Genomic DNA, 14036 nt, shown 5'->3' with positions numbered 1-14036 from the left:
GGTACTTAGCCATATCTGATCACATTGTGCCGTCGAGATGGTGTTCTCGCACGGTCACCTTCTCTGCCCATCATGTCAGAGGTATTCTTGTGCCGGGAAGGTGGCCACCTTCCACGGTCACCTGCTCTGCCGTTCATGGTCAGAGGTAGCTTGTGTACACTAGTCCGAGTGGGGACACCACCCTCACTGGGACCCGAATTCGACTTATATCATCATTCATAATTCACTTGGCCTTAGCCAAACAGATAGGCATCATACAAAAACATTTATGGCAAGACAACATCTTTTAAAAAAATGACGAACATGTGTTCGTGTTCTCATAAAATATGATTTGTAGTTTTAGTATAAGAAAGCTCACCTTGATCTTTTAGTTCCCTTAACTTGAATCTTTCGTTCCGACTTTACTTGCGACGTACCCTTTTGAAAATAAAACAATAGGAAGATACTAATTTAGTTTTAAACTAATCTAATTAAATGAGAAATGAAATCTCAAGGTTTAACCCTATTGTTAATATTATTATTATTTTTATTAGTATTATTAAATTATTAATATTATTATTTTTATTAGCGTGATTATCATTCATTAAGAATTTTCTAAAACTTACATTATCTATTACTACTTTTTTGCTATTTCGGGCTCCGACTAAGTGACACTCCATGTGTCACTAAAATGTTAACGTAAACTCTAAAATAAATTCCAAGATTCATTATTTTAGTTTAATTACATCATTTGAAGAAATCATAAAACAATAATTAAAGTAAACATTAATGAAATCTTATTTTAAAACTTAGGCTAATATTTAGTATTATATTTTCTCCCAAATGATACCATTTTCGAAACTGGGCCGAGACTCTCTCCCATTTTTAGCCCACAATAATTAAATCCGAAAATTGGGCCTCCTCCAATTAAAGCAGCCATTATGATTTTAAAAGAATTGGGCTCACATTAATTTCCTCACTCCCTTGGCCCAAGTAAATAAAAGAACTAGCCCAATCAATAAGCCCAATTTAAGAAAACCTAAGTAACAACCTAAGTCTCCTTCTTCCTCCCTCACTCCCCAAGAATGCACAGCCTCCCTCCCTTCTCTCGTCGCCATCGTTCTGCCGCCCTACCAGCGCCGCCGCAGCGCCGCCGCTCCGGCGGCGCCTACTCCTCCCTCTCTCTCTCTCTCCTATCGCCCTCTCTCTCTTCTCTTCTCTTCTCTTCTCTTCTCTCTTCACCGTCACGCCGCCGCCCCCCCTCTATCTTTCTCCCGATCCGCCGCCGCCGCCACTATGCATGCACAGGCGGCGGCTTCGCCGCCCTCCTCCCGGTTGTCCGGCCGCCTCCGGAAGCAGCAGATTGGTACTCCATCTCTCTCGGTGTCCGCTTCTCCCTCTCTCTCCCTCTCCTCTCGGACTACCCCACCATCCGCCGCCGCAGCGAGTGCGACGACGCACCACCACCACCGTGCGCAGCACATACGCCACCGTCATCTCCAGATCTCCCCCTCCCACTCAGGTCAGCCGTCGCCGATCCCCGACAGGTAAGGTGGTCGGAAATCTGTTCGTTAATCTCATCTCTTTTCATTTATTCAAATCTCAAAGAAATCATTTTTTTAATAATAACTTTGTTAATTCAATTTTTTTTCAGATTTTTAAAGGAATGAAAGCAGTGGCTTTCAGAGCATTAATTGTCGATTGTCGGTGACAGAGTGCTGAGTTTGCTTGGTTTCTATCTACTGATTCATAGAGATAAGTGTTTTACTTGGTTTCTATCTACTGATTTTGGTGAATTATGAGTGTATGTCTTGCTATGTGGATGAATAAAAAGTGAAATCCAGTATGTTGTTAATTTGTGCTGGCAGATTCTATTTCCGAATTCATATATGCATGCTTGTATGTACATATATGGATGAAAGGAAAGGTTTGTTGTTTACCTTTTGATGGGGAAGTAAAGTGTTGTTGGATTGTAGTGTTTAATTGTACAATTGTGTGAAATTCTCCTTCCTCGGACTCCTCTATCAACGTTGGGTTGGTGTGTGCAGAGAATTTAGGATTTGATGGTGATTTGGGTAAGTGGCAAAAATGATTTATATATATTTACGTATACTTAAGAGATACACTTAAGAGATGGCAAGTGGGGATGTATCTTCTAAGAGATATACTTAAGAGATGGCAAGTGGATGGAGGCGTGTATCTTCAGAAGATAGGATAGGATGATCTTTCATTCATTAATGCATAATTTAATGACAATTGATTCTTCTCGGATACGCCCCTTTTTTCATTTCTTTTTTTTCATTTGTTTATTAATTTAATTATTTGAGGGTTTGTTTACTTATTCATTTAATTTGGTGTAGGTATAATCGGTTCAAGTACATGGCCGTCCGCGTTGAAGTACCCGCTTTCTTAGAACGCATGATGTATAGATTAAATTTTGTTGGACTTTTGTTGGATGTATCGGACATTAATATTTTGATTTTGGGATCTTATTTATTAATTTATCCAAATTTATTATATTCATATATGTGTAGTATATTTACGTGTTCTATTCACTTACCTAACGTCAAAACAAACAACTACGACGATCTATCGCATTTCGGATTTAATCGCTTAAAAGTCACTTATATAGATAATCAAGCTAATACTATTGTTTCTAATAATATCGGCTTAGCGGGTCGTTACAAACTACTTATGTAGGAGTACTATAAGATTTATAATGTTTTTTTATGATATACTATGATTAATTACATTTTAAAATATACTAAATTCAAGACTGTATATATTGTATTCTTAGGAGCTGCAGAGAAATAATAGATTGAATTTGGCAATACGTATTGCATAAATGAAGCACTACTGTAGGCAATAACTTCTTTTGGTAATAAGTTTGACAAAATGCAGTTGATACAAGTTGAAATGCTAAAATTAAATTCTAATGGAGAAATTTACAATGTTAACTTAATTGAAGCTTACAACTATTTACAGATACTGGAGTAAGAATAATACCAAAGAATTAATTTGTAAATATGAATAACTGTAGTAGGAGTATTCAATAATGACTTTCAAATTCAATAATACTTACAAAATTGATTAATAAATAGCACTATAAATAGTAGTGTATTCCTATAGATTGAAACACAGCAAATCAAAACAAAAAAGAAACATACATAGATTTGCTCCTAAAAAAAGAAACCAAGTAGCAATGGGTTACAATCAAATTGTGGTGGCTCTCCTCCTCCTGGCCACGGCGACTCCTCTTGCCTACGGCCAACTCCCGAGCGTGCCATCCCTACTCCCGAATTCGCTCAACCTACTCAATGCGATCAACGTCACCGGTAGAATCTGCTGCACACCCACTGGAAACTGCGCCAATGGGTTGGTAGGGATCCCGGGAGTTGCGGTGAACCTGAACTGCACCACTCCGACGGGGTCAGTGGTGACGCTCGCCGAGGGCATCACCGGCCTTCATGGAACCTTTGCCCTCCGTGTGAACAATATACTTAGATTGTTAGACGTACAATTCGGCATAACAACCGGACTCCTACCACAATGTAGGGTCGTTGCTAGCCTTCCTCTCCATTCCACAGTCTGCCCAATCCTCAACACGACAACCGGCACACTTACCAGCGCTATCACTCTCGTGAGCGTCTACTTAAACACGGTGCTCGGTTTCGTTGGGAATCTCATTGCGTCGGTGTTTACCGTCGTGATCGTTACTACTTAAGGAGTGGTAAATTAAATCTACTACGCACGAGATAATAATAATTAAAATGTAGAAATCTAACCATGCTTATATGCATGCATATTATTGTACTTTGTTTTGATGCTTCATTTTGTGAACAATATTAATTATAGGAGTGCTACTATTTGTATGTGCGTTTTTATTTACCGTACCGTTCAACAGCCTAAGCAAGTTGTGTAATCATTTCTTTTCTCGTTAAACTGGGAATATTTAATTCTCTACAAAAAATCTTAAAGACTTTAAAGTTTAAGAAGAGCTTCCCTCTCAATCAAGACTGCTGGTTAAGTTTGAACACGAGTTTTAAGAAATATATAAAAGAAAATGTGCAGAAAAAAATGTTGGATATTTTTATATATTAGTTTTATACTTCTTTCGTCAGTAAAAATTAGTTTTATTTGTAGATGACATGTGTTTTAATGAGAAATTGGTAAAGTAAGAGAGACTAGGAGAAAATATTAATTTAAGTGATGATTAATGGACTGAAAATATTGTCTGTAAGTAGTTGCTGCTGGTCGAATATTATTTTGGGGAATAAATAATGATGTAAATATAAGGCCTAAATTGAAGCCTAACTAGAAAACAAAATTAGAATTCATCATTTGACTAAATAGATTTTTTCATGGTGAAATAATGAATTAATGATTCAATGCACATATGTGTATAGATCACTTTGATATGTGTAAACCTATATAGTATGTGTGTTTTTGGTTGAGCTCTCTTTTTCTGTTGGGCCTTATCTGAAATTAGCAAATGGAAATTGGGTACATATTTTATTCTTGCTTCTAGAAATCTTAGAATTTGTGAGTGAACTTGCCATATTTATCTATTTCTTTTAAAACTAATTAATTAGAAAATAATTGTAAATAATCAAAATATTAATTTAAGTGAGTTTGGTGCTGGCAATTTTTTATTGGACACGAAGTAAACCCGACACGAACACGCACATTTATGATTTGGGTCCTTATAGGGTCGACCCAATAAGAACCCGAAGATAACGGGGTGGGTCGGGTTTGAGTTATCCGTTAATTAAAAAACAACTATTTTAATTATATTTGCATCCTCTCGATTCCACAGTCTACCCCATTCTCTACTCCGTCAATGGCACCCTTATCGGCATTCCCATTCTTCAGATTGCAGTCGGAAACGCGGTCATCGGTCCCATTTATTATTTTGTTGTGCACTAGTTTAAGATCGTGAGCATTGGTGAATAAAACTCTTCTCCATTTGTGCACGAGGGCAAACGATAAGAACAAGCAATATTAGTAGAAAATAAATACGTTTGGTGTAATTTTAAATCGAAAATGTCATGAATAAGAAAATAAATTACAAAATAAAGCGTCAATGTGCCCAATTATTTGAAATCTATATCAAAAGTTATAAATTGAAATTCCAAATAGTTATAAGATCGAGCACATTCACCACTGTGAGTGCACACATTACACACACATATAATTTATTCAAATTCAATTTTATATCAATTAGCCATTTAACCAAACAAAAAATTTAGAATTCAATTATAATTAAGCTTCTAGAAAATTTTATTCCAATTCAATCATAATTATGTGTACCTAACAAAACTTTAGTTTCTTCAAAAAATATAAATAAGGGTGTCCGTCGTTTATATTTGAGATCATCCAACAACATGTAATGGTGAAGGTTATAAGGAAAGTTATGAATAAAATAATCTGTTTGGGACCTTGGATCTTCTTTTAAAAAATAGAAAGCCATTAGCTACTTGGATCAAAGCAACTCACCTAAATAGGGCCTTGCTAAAGCGTGTTCACTAGGTATAGTTGGTATGCCATAGCGCAATCGTTTTTGTCTCCAATCGAAGACGACGCTTCTGTCGTCTTCGCCGCTAGCAACAGTATGGAATTCGACTTATCCACTACTGGAGCTGTGTGCTCGGCATCTTCGTCATATATATATCCACAACACCAGCATACAATGTACTACTACATGTATGCTGGTCGTCTAGAGCTGAATATATTCTTGGTAAAACATACATATAAGAAATACTACTACATATTTGTATTCTAAGGAGTTGTAGGACTTTTGAAAGAAGTAAAGGATTCAATTTGGCATGCCTATTGCGTAAATATAGTAGTACTACTGTTGCTATTAACTTCCTTTTGTTTTTACGTTTGACAAAATGCACTTGATACAAGTTGAAATGCTAAAATTAAATGTTACCTCTCTTTGTTCGTGACATTTCTTTTTAGCACAAAGATTAAGAATTATGTTTTGAGTGAACGGTGAATAAAGTAAGAGATTAGATTATTTTCTTCAAAAATAGAAATAGTTGAAACTCCCCATAAAAGCAATAACTCTATTAACATGGAAGGAAGGGAATATAACATTAGGCTGACTTGTAGCTTAGAATTATTTGCATACTGAAGTACTGTAAAAGATAACAAAGCATCCATTCATTATTTTCATATATGATATAATTGCACTATTCAATAATGAACATACGACTTTCAAATTCTAACACTTAAAATATGTTTGTTCATATAATTCTATCCCTAGATGAGTTATCTAGTCTACCAAACATGCACTTCAATGTATATAATGTTCGGGGAGGAATTAAATCAAAATAGAAATGGGTTTAAGCAATCCCGACCTTGAATGGTAGGACTTACCTAAAATGGAATAAAGTAAAAGGACTTTACAAGTTTACAACACGGGCAACAAAAAAATGGCAAAATGAGATTATAATCATGAACGGAGAGCTGTTAAGGCGTGTAATAAATCTTGGAGAATAGTACTCCCTCCATCCTGCTATAGTTGAAGCGCTTCTTTTCAACACGGATATTAAGAGAAAAAAATGTTTATTGTGTTGAATGGAGGGAGAGAAAAGTGAGAGGATGAAAAGTAGAGAGAAAAATGTAAGAAGGATAATGTAGTAGGTAAGGAAATGTGAGTTAATTATTGTCATATACTTTCTTCTTTGGTGCCTCGACTCCATTGATGATCGTGCACCGCGCCTCCTTTGATGGCTGCTTTCTTCTTCGACCATAAAGCTATCCCCTATCGTTGGACCTTTCAAGGCTTTCCTCTTCTCATCGCCAAAGTCCTTAGCAAGGAATTTTGTGTATTCTTCTTCACCACAAAAACTTGTCCGTCTAGTCATCACAGCCACAAAAACTTGTCTAGCCACGCCACAGCCACAAACTTAATGTATTTGACATTTTGTATTGACATTTTTAATATAAAGTGTTGGTAGATAGTTAGTAGTGTATTTGATTACATCCCTATGATTAATTGTAGTACTCCTCCGTCGCACTAAAGATGACACACTTTGCTTTTAGTTTGTCCTAAATAAAATGACACATTTATATTTTTAGATACTTTCTCTCTCCAATTATTACATTCAACCACTTTTTCCCTTTCCCTTTAAACACATTAACCATCAATTTCTAAAATCATGTGTCGACAAAAAAATGTGTCATCTTAACCTGGACGGAGGGAGTAGTATTTAATATTCCATCGGTTCTATAAAAGATGCCACACTTATGGGATGACATGAGATTTTAGATGGTTATTTTTATGTGTTAACTGAAGAGAGAATATATTTTTTGTAACAATATGAGACAGGGTAGATTAGAAACCTCTGGTAAAATGCCCGCCCGTCACCCAGCGGATAAAGTACTCCCTTCATTCCCTCATAGTTGAGGTGAAACTTTTCGGCACGGAGTTTAAGAAGGAATGTTGAGTGTGTTAAATAAATAGATAAAAAAAAGTAAGAAAGAGAACAAATTAGAGAGAATAAAGTAAAAAGTGAATAAAATAGATAGAATAAAGTACGAAAGAGAAAGAGTTACTATATATGGAAATGACTCAACTATGAGAGAACTTCCCGAAATAGAAAAATGACTCAACCATAAGAGAACGGAGTGGGTATATTACATAGTCCTGAGATTGACAACTTACCCATTCGGCAACGTTCCCAAAATGGGTACTATTTTTCATAAATGGAAATTTGACAAACTAACAAGGAATTAAAGTGAGAAATGTTATGGACAGACGGAGTGCGACTTTCAAATTCAACTCTAAATACTGCTCTTTCAAATTCAACTCTAAATAATGCAAATAAGGGGAGCAAATACCACTATAAATAGTAGTGCATTCGCATAGATTGAATCACAACAAATCAAAAGAAAAATAAAGATTTGGTCATAGCAAAGAAATAGGTAGCAATGGGTTACAATGAATCCCTGGCCTTGATTGTGGTGGCTCTCCTCCTCTTTTCTCCTCTTGCCTACGGCCAAGTGCTGAATAATGGCGTTATCAACGGACAATTCTGCTGCACAGCCAACGGAAACTGCCCCCCTGGGTCGGAAGGGATCCCGGGGGTGAAGTTGGGCCTAAACTGCTCCACTCTCTTGTCTGGGGTGGGGACGGTCATCAACGGCGTCACCGGCCTCAATGGAGCTATTAACCTCACTTTGCCATTTTTAAGTACCCAGTTAGGCCCGCTCATTAATGGATTCGCACCATGTATCATTTTCGTTGATCTTCCTCTTAATTCCACGGTCTGCCCCATCCTCAGCACCACCACCGGCACACTTATCAGCACTATCTCTCTTGTGACAACCTTTGTTAACGGGCTGCTCGGTCTCACTGGGGTTTTCTCAGTGGGTGTGTTTCAAATCGTGAACAATGTTTAAGGCCGTGGTAATATACTACATAGCATGATAAAATGAACATCTAAACAAGCACTAACCATGCTATGCATGCATATTATTGTGTACTTTGTTTTGATGCTTCATTTTGTAATAAATAAGGAAAAATATTAGTAGTATTTTTAAATTATAAAGTTTATTGTGAAATATAAATATAATTTTGAATAATATATATTTTTAAATTATAAAATATAAATAATATTTTAAAAACTCAAATTATCTATTTTTATTGATATTGAAAGTCAGGTATACCGCAAAAGTACGGAATACTGAACTTCGGTAAGGTATACCAAATTTACTGTAAGGTAGTATATGATATGGTGGTTTTGATGCACTTTTTATTAACACTAAATAATCCTGCAAGTATACATGGTATATATAGTATAGGTAAAGGTCACTACCGGATATCGAACACATGGAAAATAGACACAAATTGTCTACCTTCTACAAAGCTTCTTCTATTATTTGGAGAAAACAAAGGTTAGAGATTTCTGAAAGTAAAAAACTTGTAAAAGTAGAATTAAACAACTTATGCAGATAAAACACAGAGGAAAAACAAATGAGATAAGGGAATTCCAGGGATGTGCTTTCACAGTTATGGTTATACACATTCCAACTACAACACCCTAGCACAATTCATACTTCAGTAGGACGAGTCACATAAGCACAAGCGTATATTACATACACTAGGGACGTCAATCCTAGATTTGTAACTCCCTAAAGCTCCTAAGACCCTTGAAAAGTCCTCACTCTCAATTAACAGTTCCGTTTTAAAGGAAGCTAATAGTAGTGTCAACTAAGCTCTTCTAAAAAGAAACAAAAGTAGCAATGGGTTACAATCAAATTGTGGTGGCGGCTCAGCACGACAACCGGCACACTTACCAGCGCTATCACTCTTGTGAGCATCGTCTTAAACACGGTGCTCGGTCTCGTTGGGAATGTCATTGCGTCGCTGTTTACCGTCGTGATCGTTACTACTTAAGGAGTGGTAAATTAAATCTACTACGCACGAGATAATAATAATTAAAAAGGTAGAAATCTAAGCAAGGCACTAACCATGCTTATATGCATGCATATTATTGTACTTTGTTTTGATGCTTCATTTTGTGAACAATAATAAATCATGGAGGATATTAATTATATTTATAGGAGTGCTACTATTTGTATGTGCGTTTTTATTTACCGTACCGTTGAACAGCCTAAGCAAGTTGTGTAATCATTTCTTTTCTCGCTAAACTGGGAATATTTAATTCTCTACAAAAAATCTTAAAGACTTTAAAGTTAAAGAAGGGCTTCCCTCTCAATCAGGAGTGCCGGTTAAGTTTGAACACAACTTTTAAGAAATACATAAAAGAAAGTGTGTAAGAAAAAAACATTGGAACGTGAGTCGTATTTTTATATATTAGTTTTATACTCATTCGTCCATAAAAAAATAGTCTTATTTATAGATGACATGGGTTTTAACGACAAATTGGTAAAATAAGTGAGACTATGGGAAAATATTAATTTAAGTGATGATTAATGATTCAATTTACATGTGTATAGATCACTTTCGATATCTGTAAACCTATATAGTATGTGTGTTTTTGGTTGAGCCTCTTTTTCTGATTAGCCTGATCTGAAATTAGCAAATGGAATTTAGTTACATATTATATTCTTGTTTCTAGAAATCTTAGAATTTGTGAGTGAACTTGACATGCTTATCTATTTCTTTTTAAACTAATTAATTAGAAAATACTCCCTCCGTCGTAATTTAGGAGTGCAATTTAGTTAGAGCACGGGTTTTAAAAAATTGTTGGAGTATGTAATAATTGAAGTGAGGTAGTAGAAAGTGGGACCTTTTTGACTTTTTGTATGTTTGGGATTTTGTTTTGTTTTATTTTTATTAAAGTAATGACATTTGAGTGTAAATTTCATCAACAATGAGGTTACATTTTATGTCCAAATATGGTAAATTCTAAATGGAACTCTTAAATTGGGACGGACGTAAATGACAAAATATGACTCTTAAACTGGGATGGAGGGAGTAATTGTAAATAATTAAAATATTAATTAAAGTGAGTTTGGTGCTGACAATTTTTTATTCGACACGAATCTGCACAAAGTTAACCCGACACGAACATGCACGTTTAGGATTTGGGTCCTTATAGGGTCGACCCAAGAAGAACCCGAAGATAACGGGTTGGGTCGGGTTTGGGTTATTCGTTTTAATTATATTTGCAGACGTGAAAGCATTCGTCATTCGTGCATTATTTGTAAATATGAATAATTGTAGTACTAGTATTTAATAATGAACATATGACTTTAAAATTCAACTCTTAGATGTAAATAATGCAAAATGGGGGAGGAAATGGCATTATATAATAGTAGTGTAATGAAACACACCAAATCAAAATTAACAATGGGTTATAAGCAATCCATTGTGATTGTGGTGGCTCTCCTCCTCTTGTCTACGCCCAATCACTGCCGTATGACTTCGGCTTTGTTACCGGCAGAATCTGCTGCGCATCCAGCGGAAACTGCCCCCCCACCCTCGGTCTCGGATCAGTAGGAATTCCGGGAGTGAGGGTGACCCTAAACTGCACAACTTTGTCGGACAGTGTGGTGACGGTCGCCCAAGGCGTGACCGGGCCCACTGGAGCTCTTAGCATCCCTTTCAATAATGTAATAAGCCCTATCGTGTTAGACCCTCTCATCAACGGACCCATGCGATGTGCTATTGTCGTTACACTTCCTCTCAATTCCACAGTCTGCCCCATCCTCAGAACCGCCAACGGCGTCCTTGTTGGCATTCCCACACGCAGGGACGGAGCCAGGAAGTCTACATAGGTGGGGCAAAAATATACATTGAGATATTTTAATACATTAAGAAGGGGCAAAAATAAGGAAATTTAAAAAAATTTAAAATTAACTATTAAAAATAGCATACATGAATTTTTTAGGTGGGGCAATTGCCCCTTGTGAATGCCATATAGATCCGTCCCTGCCCACACGTGTCAACGCCTTCTTAATGCCGGTGCCCGGTCTCGCCACGAATCTAACTGTTCCGTTCTTTATCAAAGTCACCTAATTAAGTGGTGTGATCGATGGTAGTACTAAATAAGCATGCTTATATGCATGCATATAATTTATAGTTTGTTTTGATGCTTCATTTTGAATAAGTTAAGCCGTTTAATAAATCATGATCAAGATATTTACCATTATGTATTTTGATTTACCGTTCAACTCCACCAATATTCGGCGCATGCAATTAACACGCATTAACTTATTTTCATATGCGTGACATATGCAACACTAAACGTATAAAGTCATTGTAATTACAATGAAATTAATCGTCTCCACACGAAGTTCGTTGCCAAATGCTTTATTTATCCAGTAAGAAGATACATCAACATTGTTCTTCATGATCAAATGACCGTTAATAATTAGTTATGAGTTATGACAATATTTAAGAGTTCTCTATTCTATTTATACTCTCTCACGAAAACGCACACTGCCACACACATATACATTTTTTTTATTGATAAATGACTTTAAATTTAAAGGTCGCACCACCAAGGGCGGAGGAAGTATTGAGTTAAGAAAATAGGATCATGTACAACCAGTTCTACAATCCTGGGTAATGTAAATGACAAGTAGTATTCTCGCCAAACTCCGTTGACATTATTAGTTCATCAATAATTAAATGTTACTCCTAGTTCCATCCCATAAAATAAAAGTATGAACTCTTTTATTTTTAGTCTTTCCATCTCACACAAGTATAAACTCTCTAATTTTGGAAACATTTTTTTTATTCTTCACTAACAATAATTCAATAACTTGATTTTTTTTTCTATTTCTCTATTGCATTAAAACTTGTATCCAAATTAAGAGTGCATACTCTTTTGGACCGAGGGAGTATATAATTTTCTAGGGTACTTTATTATAAACTATTGGGAAAAATAATACTAATATGCCACGTCACAACTCAATCTCCTGCTTATACTCGGAAACATTCTTTCGACAAGCCACGTAGGGAATTGATTTCGTTGAAATTGTCAGTCGTGGAAAGTCTCAAACTACACTTAAGTCAATGATATTAATTAAATTTATATATAATATTTACGATAATTTTGAATGTATGTAATATTTATAATAATTTTATATTTTTAAATGAATAATACATATTTGCAAGCTAATGCATGTTTATATATTATCAACCAAGCTAGTGCTACTTAAATAATAATATATTTATTTATTTTATTATTAAAAATAATATTAAATTAAATATTTAATATTTAAATATTAAATTCCGCCCCGCCATTTTTGGGGTCTGGATGGGTCTGGATCGGCCACTGTTCCGGTTGAGTTTGACACGAGTTTAAGAAATATAAACGCAACCGTATAGAAAAAGATAGTGGAATGTGAGTCACATTTTTATATACTTTTAGTTTTCTCCGTTGGTTGAATTTTATTTTCGGGGAAGAAATAATGTTATAAATAAGTAGCAATAATGATGTAGCCCAATTAGAATTCATCATTTGACTAAATAAATTTTTTCCGTGATGGAATAATGAATTTGTAACACCCCGACTTTTTTCTACCTTTCTATTGTGTTCTTGAAAGGACCGTCGTTTGTGCACTTGAAAATTTTTCGACCTTGTTTCTTTTGTCGAGAGAAGTATTTCACTTTTGGGGCCAAACAATTATTCTTTCCTAGCCCAATTTGAAACCCAATTGTTACGAGCCCAAAATGATACCTACACGAAAGAATAGACCACGTATCAAATACACTTTCGACATCAAATCAAGACGAAAAGTTGGATAAGAACCGCGTCACATCAGGCACGTTTTCCAATTGGATAAGAATCACGTCACATCAGGCACGTTTTCCAATTGGATAAGAATCACATCACATCAGGCACGTTTTCCAACGCCGCATTAATTACTCGTCACATCGAAACGAAAAGACGTGAATCTTTGTCTTTTATGATTTTTTTTTCTATAAATAGCACCTCCCTTCATTTCATTTCTTTGACGTCAATTTAGAAATTTGAGAGAGAGAAAACGAGAGAAGGAAAACCGAGAGTTAGAAGAGAGAGAGAGAGAGAGCGCCGCCGGAGGCGGCGACGGTGGACGGCGGCACTGCGGATCCTCGACGGCGGATTCGTGGCAGCGGCGGCAGCGGTGAAGGGAGAAGGACGAATCGTGTCAACGTTTGTTTCTACCGTTCGTTTTTCTTGATTCAAGAAGGTATAACTAAGATTTTCTTCTCATCTCCTTCATTGAAACTTTATTCTTGAATCCTACATGCATATAGAGGGTGTAGGAATCATAGATCGCAAAGTTAATCGGTGGGAAAGTGAGTTTGCTTGAGAACTTTGATAGTTATGCGATTTTTGATTAAGTTGTGTGAAGTTTGATTTGAATCCTTGGTGAATGATCTAAGTTTATGTGCAAACATGTTTAAGAGAGTCTTATCAAGCATGATTGTGTGTTATAAGCATGGGAATTTGTGTTTGGATGATTGGGAAAGAAACCCTAATTTCGAAATTTTGAGTCTGAAATCTGTGACGTTCAAACAGTATTTCCTGATGTGTGATTGACCTATAAAACGGTCGATTTTTGATATGAAAATTTTACTGAGTAAA

At 35.9% G+C, this 14036-nt stretch overlaps 1 protein-coding gene across 1 annotated transcript in view; it reads left to right on the top strand.

Annotated features, from left to right (window-relative positions):
* The window catches only part of LOC121755002, a 30486-nt gene extending 20938 nt beyond the window's left edge, over window positions 1–9548 (top strand). Inside the window, exon 2 of the mRNA XM_042150287.1 lies at window positions 9438–9548. The gene's annotated coding sequence lies outside the window, so the exon portion shown is untranslated. The remainder of the gene's footprint in view (window positions 1–9437) is intronic.
* Window positions 9549–14036: the final 4488 nt, after the last annotated feature.

The sequence above is a fragment of the Salvia splendens genome, chromosome 11, assembly GCF_004379255.2.
Source record: "Salvia splendens isolate huo1 chromosome 11, SspV2, whole genome shotgun sequence".
Classification (NCBI taxonomy): Eukaryota; Viridiplantae; Streptophyta; class Magnoliopsida; order Lamiales; family Lamiaceae; genus Salvia; species Salvia splendens.
The sequence above is the reverse complement of the archived record's forward strand: the minus strand, read 5'-3'. Positions and strand labels throughout refer to the sequence as shown.